Source organism: Solanum stenotomum, chromosome 12, assembly GCF_019186545.1.
Source record: "Solanum stenotomum isolate F172 chromosome 12, ASM1918654v1, whole genome shotgun sequence".
Lineage (NCBI taxonomy): Eukaryota > Viridiplantae > Streptophyta > Magnoliopsida > Solanales > Solanaceae > Solanum > Solanum stenotomum.
In genome coordinates, this window is record NC_064293.1 from 11,798,288 (window position 1) to 11,806,835 (window position 8,548).

The 8,548-nt window shown below is 30.8% G+C and overlaps 1 pseudogene; it reads left to right on the forward strand.

The window, feature by feature from the left end:
* Nucleotides 1-2,651: 2,651 nt before the first annotated feature.
* Nucleotides 2,652-8,548, forward strand: part of LOC125847101 (E3 ubiquitin-protein ligase WAV3-like) — a 26,852-nt pseudogene continuing 20,955 nt past the window's right edge.

Here is an 8,548-nt window from a genome sequence, read left to right on the forward strand (position 1 = left end):
TAAGGAATGTCTAAAAAACTAAAAAAATTGAAAGGCGGATGACCAAGAGAACAATGCCAAGTTGAAACCAACGGGAGATGAACAAAATATGCCGAGTGTGATGAAGTGGGAGTTGACATGGACTTGGATTTGATAGGACACTCATAAACCTAATATCTTGGTTCTCCCACTACCAGAGGTGCCCATGTGCGACAATCCTTCACAACAAATGAAGAAGATGAGAATTTAACAGAAACATTATTTTGATTGCACAATTGATAAACACAAATCAAATTCTTTTTTTATTTATGGAACACACAGAATATTACAGAGGTGAAGAGGACGAGCAAAAGTATTAAGAGTTGTGGAATTACTATGTGCCACACTCAAAGATTTACCATCACTATCATAATCAATATTTAGTGATAGATTTTGGAGGTCACTAGTAACATGATGAGATGCACCCAAATCAACCAACCAACCAGCAGAGCCGGTGGAAGATGAAACAAAGTTGGCATGTTGTTGAGAGTTGCCAATTGAATTTGAAGTCACAGAAGATCCCATAGAGGTAGCAAACCATGGAAAAGTTGCCTGTAATTTTCGACATTGCTTAATGATGTTAGGCCAAAAATACATATTTTTAATCATTATTTGTCTCATATTTTTAGTATTTTTATTTGTCCTTCTTAGCATGAATTTTATGAACTGTGCTAAATACTATATTTTATTTGTAGGAGAAGATGAAGAAGTTTGGAGCTAAAATAAATTAAAGATGGAAAATTATAGAACGAAATCAAATAGACAACTTAATGGTTAAAATTGAATATAATAATATATAATATATAAGAAGTGCATATTGCACGAATTGCGAATTGCTGCAAATTGAGCTGCCACGTGGCAGTGTCTGAAGACACGCACAAATTGAAGGCGTCAGTGTTTCACACGAAATCCAATTCTTTTGGTTTTTGATTTTCAGTTTGTTTTGGACTCTTTTATTTTATTTACAGTTTTGTACATTTATATATAGTCCATAAGAATGATTATTGGGGATCATACTTTGTAGTGGAGAGTCGTCATAGTTTTTAGGGTTCTTTTTCTTTTCTTAAACATTAGTAGTTAAAGACCCTTATTTTGGGGCTGCAGCTACAAATGATTGTTTAGTATTGAATTTTATGGAATGAGGTTGGTTATCGTATAAATTGTTCTTTTGTTCTTGATTTAATATTTTGTGATTGGTCACTATTGAAATCAATGTATTGTCTGAATTGAACTCGGGAGAGGAATATGAGGATAGAACGTGGGACAAAAGGAGCATGATCTTTTCTAGAATTAGGGTTGATTTATATCTAAGATAGGGATATATCTAGATACCTTGCTTGGTTACTAAACAAGATGAAAACTTAATGCTCCGCAATTGGTTCAGTCTATCCCCGCTCAATGATGTAGTTAGGCTGCCAATTGTGGTATGTGATTAGAGGTTGGGAGACCATGATCATACATTCGACCTTGTAAATCAATAATTTGATAACCAATTGAAGTCCATAGAAAAGGATACTATGCATGAATTCTAAGCAGGCATATGCCTTGAAATTTTGCCAATCATTAGTATACGTCTTTTATTATTGCATTCTGATAAGGTAAATTCTCTTGGTACGCTTAAATAAATAGTTAGGATTAGTGAAATTTAGTAAAATAGTTAATCGATAAGTCCTTTTGGTTCGATAATTCGGCTCTTTTAGAGCCACTATATTACTTGCGCGACCACGTACACTATGTGATTTACTGATTTGGAAGCAACACTTAACAATATGCCCAGGCTTGTCACAATATTGACATATCACTCGAGGACTTTTCTTGTTGCTTTGTCTTGAATTCATTGCATGATTGTTATGGTAACCAGAAACATTTTGATTCTGAAAGTGGATTGCCAATTGTTTTTGTTGTTGCGAGATTTGTTTGAGTTACGTACTATTGGCAACAAAGTTGGCAGTAATCGGCATAGAAGAGGCACCACTTTGGCGACAAAGATATACCTCATAATCACATAATTTCTCATGAAGTTTATCAAAAGTGGTAGATGAGTCACAAGTGCGAAAAGAATCACAGATCCCTCGATATTCAGGTGACAACTCGTGGATCACGGGAAGAGTTATATCATCTGTAGTAAGAGTTGCTCTAGCAGAATTAAGCATAGTAACCAATTGCTTAATATGCTAAAGATAACACGACATAGATTGTGTACCTTTCGTGGCTTAAGCAGGAGACTCTTTTAGACCTCAGGGGTCGATTGGTGTGAGGGATAAAAGTAAATGGTGATGGGACAACTTGTTCCCAATTAAAAGACCCCTAAGAGTCTAGCACGAGAAGGTCTTGCATAAGTATTACGCAAGGTAGTCCACACATCAAAGGAGGTATCCGCTGAAAGAACCAGTGGAACTACCTCTGAGGATAAAGATGCCACTAAGGCACTACAGATCAATTGATCCTGTCTATTCCAAAATCCATAAGTCAGTTGCATCATAGGGGATTAACAACATAACTTGTAAAGCCATATCCTATCAACAGTGAGCACCATTAAGTGTACCAGACTTGATAGTTTGATGGTGTAAGCTTGATAGGGGCTTGACCCGATGCATTTGTGGATAAAAATTGTGACTCTTGAGTGAGATTAGATGGCGGAGGAAGTGAAAAATAAGGTGTGTTTATTGTGGATGTATTTGGTGGTTGAGATGTAAGTGGGGGAATGGAGTTATTTGTTGTGATAGTGTGTTGCTGGGAAGGAAATACTAAATTTGGGTAGGCCTGAGATGTTGTTAATGGTGGAATAGTAGAAACAACTGATTTCGAGCCTGTTTGTTATTGTTGCTAAAAACTGCTTATTTTCATGAACGCTTTTTAAAATAGCCTTCCAGAAAAGTGCTTTTAAAAAGAAATAATTTGTGCTTGGCAAATTCATTTGAAAAGTGCTTTTGATAAGCAATTTGTGTTTGACTAATTTTCTTTAAAAAGTGTTTTTGAGAGTCAAATTATGAAAAAAGGCAAGTATCGATGTGCTTCTAATATTAAGATTATTTTATAGATCGAAACTATTTTAAACATCTAATACAGAAATTTTAATTACATTTTTAATTTAGTTATTTGAAATGTACATATTCAAATTTTCAATCAATATTGTACATAGATAAATATTGTTGAATTTTTTTGAAAAGAGGAATCTTTTTGTCATTTATTGCCTATTTTTTGGATTCAATCTTACTTATTATCCTCTCTCTTTTTTTGTTATAATACTCTAAAATTTTAAAAATTCAAACTAAAATAAAATAATACATAATTAAGAAAAGGAAATTTGTTATTTATTACTTTTTGGGAGGGTCTAAATTTTTAATTGTTATTTTTTCCCTTTTTTAATCCTACAAAAATATCGGTGTTACTTTTATTTCTAATTTGTAAAATAATACATAAAGTAATATATACAATATACTATATAAATAATAATATAAAAAAAATATATATTATATAAAAATAAAAAATAAAATTCTTGAATAAAAATCAACCAAACTTATGAGATATGTTGATCAATTAATAAGGGATATATTGACAAATATGTATATATGTAAGGGATATTTTAGTCTTAAAAAATTAATTTTCTATTTCTACTTCTGCATTTTTTAAAAACATAAATTTCTAGCTTCTTCCCAACAACAGAAAAACTATTTCTGCTTCCATTTAAAAGCAGTTTTAAGAATTTTCCAAACACTTAATTTCTCAAAATAAGTGTTTTTTTTTCTAAAAAATACACTTTTGGCCTCCCAACAGCAATGCCAAACAAGCTCTCAGTTGTAATGGAAGGGGAGCCATGGTGGAGGTGCTTTCTTCCATGAGAAATAAAAAAAAATCTGCTCAATCCCAAAAAAGAATTATTGTCGTGTTGTTATGGCTCTTGATACCATGAAAGAGTTATATGTAAGTCTTACTTCTTATTGATGTACAATTGTCTTTGTTTTATACATAATGTTGTTCATCTTGTATTCCCAAGATACTTAGAACTCACAACTAGAAAATTAAAACTAGTAGAGAAACTAGAATAAAAAACAGATTAGAAAAAATATACGAAATATTTTTTCTTAAAGAGANTGAAAGAGCTATATGTAGGTCATACTTCTCATTGATGTACAATTGTCTTTGTTTTATACATAATAGAGTACATTGATATGAAAGGAAATAAAGAACTAGTAAGAAAAATATCCACAAATAAGGAAAGCTAATAATGTACATTAAGAGGGAGATATGACTCTACACTAAATAAGGAGATAGCAAATCCTAGTGGGGTGATCAATGAATATATATAATATTCTCAGCCAATTCTAGCTGGATTTCTAGTTCGATTTGGTGGCTGGAGAAGGATTTGTAATAATGAGAGATGTTTGGTGAATTGAAATGTCTGAACAATCACTCAATTTATAATAATTAACTATCAAATCACTTGACTTTGTTTTATTTTTTAAAAGACATTCAACTTTGCTTAATTAGTTTTCGCGGTCATCCAACTTTGTCTAATTAATTTTTATGATTATTTCAATTTTAACTGAAAATAAAATAGATTGACTATATTAATAACATTTAACAAGATTAGATTTTGCATATTCAATGGATGTTTGAAGTATGGAATCTGATTGAATGGACCATTCAAATGGAGCATCATAACAAGTGTTGGACCAATATAAAAGCAAGCTTGATAGTCAGAAAAGTGACTATAAATTGTATTTCTTTTCTTATTTAGTAATTTTTAATTTTGATATTTTATATACTTCCTTGTTTCAATTTGTTTGACCTACACGGAATTTAAGAAAATAAAGAAATTTTTTGAATCTTGTGATCTTAAATTAAAGATATTGCCCTTTAATGATTTTATAGACCTAAATATATGACATAATACATTTATGTGCCATTTAACTTGACCTCATTTCACATATATGTCCTCCAACTTTGGATGTGCACAAGTAGACACTTAAAATTGTATAAAATTGAACAAGTAGACACATGAATATGTGACATAATACACATAGGATGTAAACTGCCATGTAGGATGAAAAAATTAGAATACATACACATAGGTAATGAAAGGCTGAATTTATAAGGACAAGTTAAAGTGCGAAAATTTTATACCCCACGAGAACCCTTTGGTTAAAGATGAAAAAAATACTTATTCTAACCTTCTCTAGACACAAAATTGAAAAGAAATTAGTAGCTAGATTTATTATTAGGCGATGCTTTACATTGATCACCCCATGATGGATTCATAGGATTTGCTATAAGACTTGTCTTAAAAACAAGTTACTGTGATAGTCAGACAAAATCAGTGACTTGTTGCGTAGAAATTCACCATCACATTCTACATTAAAATCTTGCTACTATATACCATTATCCACAAATCAAACAGAAACAATGACAACATAGATGTAAGGCAATATTCTTCAACCAGGGGTGACTCAATGCCTTTAAAGATGAGGCATATGTCTTAGATCCCCAAAATCGAAGGGCCTAATTTTTTAGTAATAATAAAATTATCTTAAGCTTTTTTAACAAAAAAATAAATAAAGAATGTTTTAATTTGTTTCGAAACATTAAAGAATGTTTCTTTTTTATGGATCAATTTTTAAATTTAACTTCCACATGATATGTTTAAGACCACAAGATTAAAAAATATTTTGGTATATATATATATCTTTAGTTTAAGATCATAAAAAAATAAAACTTTTAGGTTGTGTAGAGCTCTCAATCAAGTTTTGTTGCAAAATTGTGATGAGATTGATGTGTCAACTGTTATCTAAAAGGCAGGGATTCAAGATAAAATCTGAGTTTCTAGGAGCAAGACATGAGCTCAGTGAAAAAGCTTTTGTTATTCAAGTAGGTGGAAGAAAAGACATAAGATGAATAAGAAAATCTCAGTAGTAACTTTGCAGTATATTCAATTGATGATTCGATAGAAATGAAAAACAAACTAATTTGTTGTTAACTTCTAACTAATTGAACAACCTGTAACTAATTGTTGATATGACAAAGCTAACTAACTAGACCAACTATTTCATTTTTGTGTAGCACAGGGTTCCCAAAAAATTGAAGGTAGCTACAAATTTATACAGACTCAAATATGTGGGAGCAACAAACTAGACAAGTAAAGAAAACTAGAAGAAAGAAATGGATAATCATCTAAGGGAAAAGAGATTAAACTCATCAATGAATCCATAATAAAGAATATTCAATTTATATACATTGATCTAATTTTTCAGCGAAGGTGTTCGGCTGATGAAAATAATTACTCTTTTATAGTGCTATAATTATAAAGTCGAACTAATCAATGTATATTCTAATAAGATACATGCAAATTACCTGCAAAACACATTTTGAAGTAAAGAGAAATGAAAAATGAAAATATCATAGAGTTAAAGCATAAATAAAGGTTACATCATTGAATCCTACCAAATTAAAATTATATATTATCAAAAATCTATCGTAGTCATTATGAAACTATATATTCATCAAAATGTAAGAATTTACATTGTGCTAACTTAATTAGAATAATAATAATAAAATCAAACTCAATTATCTAAGCTAACTGAAAGAAATAATAGATAAGATATGTAGAAAAACTACCATTTCTAAATAAAGCATACGTGCTTAAATTTGTCGCCATATTTTTGCGAAGGCCTCTCAGTCTAAATATGAGCAAAATAAATAGCATTTGAAATAGAGCAAATGGAGGAGTTAGTGTGTATATATATATATATTAATCGTCCAGATTCTCCTTTTAATATTTTATTGAAATAAATCTCTTCCCTATGGTATAATATTGCAAACCCAAGAGCTAGATGATGAATATAATTTGTTTTGATAAAAGTGTATATAACTTAATTATTTTTCCTCATCGAAGCTCACTTATTTATACTATATTGGTAGTGTCAAAAGTTTGATGCAATACTGATAAGAAGCAAAGTTTCGCTATAATCAAGCATTCCATAGAAATCATTACCTTTGACTTAAATCTTATATTTGTGTTCAAAATATATATTTAATATGTAAAATAATTTATATAAAATCTTGTAAGCAAAATAATTATAGTTTAAATTCATAAATTAAAAATTATGAAACTACCGTTCTATCAGTAATATATTATAACATAACTTTAACGAGTTATTTATCTTTTTTCTTTTCAATCAAGTAAATAATGAATTAAGTACTTACCAACCAACACATATAACTTAGGGGGTGTTTGGTTTAAATAGCGTAAAATAATTTTTTGCTAGTTTTAATAAATAATTGAATACCAAGGATTTTGTGTAACACCCCTAAATACTAACCAAGAGTCGCATGTCGATTTACCGTTGCTTAATTACTAGAATATGTTTTAGTCTCATTTTGGGAACTTGAAGTGTTGTGATAATTGCCAACTTGCTTAGCATAAATTCTTATCGTAATTTAAGGATTTGTGATGGGGTGTTTAGGTAATATCCTAATTAGAATTATGTATAACTTTAAAAGGAAGGTAAGGGATATACATATAGATATATATGTATGCTTTTTGGGCAGCCAACTTTTTGTTTGGGCAGCCCCTTTTAGTGACATTTGTACAGGTGATAAGTATCACCTTTGTAACTATATATTTTCACACCTCCTTCAATTAAATTCATTTTCCTCAAGTCTAAGAACATTAGAACCTTAGCTTAACATATTGTTCTTCAAAATCACAAGAGAAAACTTGGTCCTTTTTGGCTGGAATTCGAGAACACACACTTCTTTTTGGTAAGTGACGAAATATATATGTTTCTGAGCTGGGTAGTGTTTGGTATTTTATGCATATCTCTCGTTCTAGACCTTAGTTTACAGTGAGTAAATATGATTTGGAAAGATAATTCGTAGACCTACAACTCTTATGTTTATGTCAAACTCTGATTCAGCTGTTATGGATTCTAAATATGGGACGCAACATAGGACAAGTTCTGTCCAGATTTTGGAATTTCAAATTTTGTATGAACAGCTGTTAGTGTTTTGACTATATCTTGTTGTACAAAATACATTTTGCGGTGATTCTTGTTTGTTTGCAACCCTAAGAGATGTATCTACATATTTTATGAAGGTTATAAAGTCTAGTTTTGCTGTTTTCCGTTTCACATCTAAGTTGCGACATGAGGTACTAGGCTGGCCAGAATCACTGTTTTGGAGCATTGTTGTGTTTGTGCAGGCTAATTTTACTTGTGATGATAATCCCGTTTTACATCAATATTATTGAGCTGCTAGGGATTAAAGAAGTTGTTTAATTGTATTTTAAAGGTTGTATATACTCGTGAACAAGTTGAGGACCTTGATACATTGGTTGGACTGTTTCTTTGCTAAAGCACTGAGGTTTGTGTATAAACTTGTACTTGCACTCTTTTAACCTCTAGTATATTTTGAAATTGGATCTTGGTACCTTGGTTACCTCTTGTCACTTTGCATTGTTGTGTTGGTATCCTTTGAGACGTTAAAGATGCTTGTGTAACTCGCCCACTTGTACGGATTGTTTGATCACTTG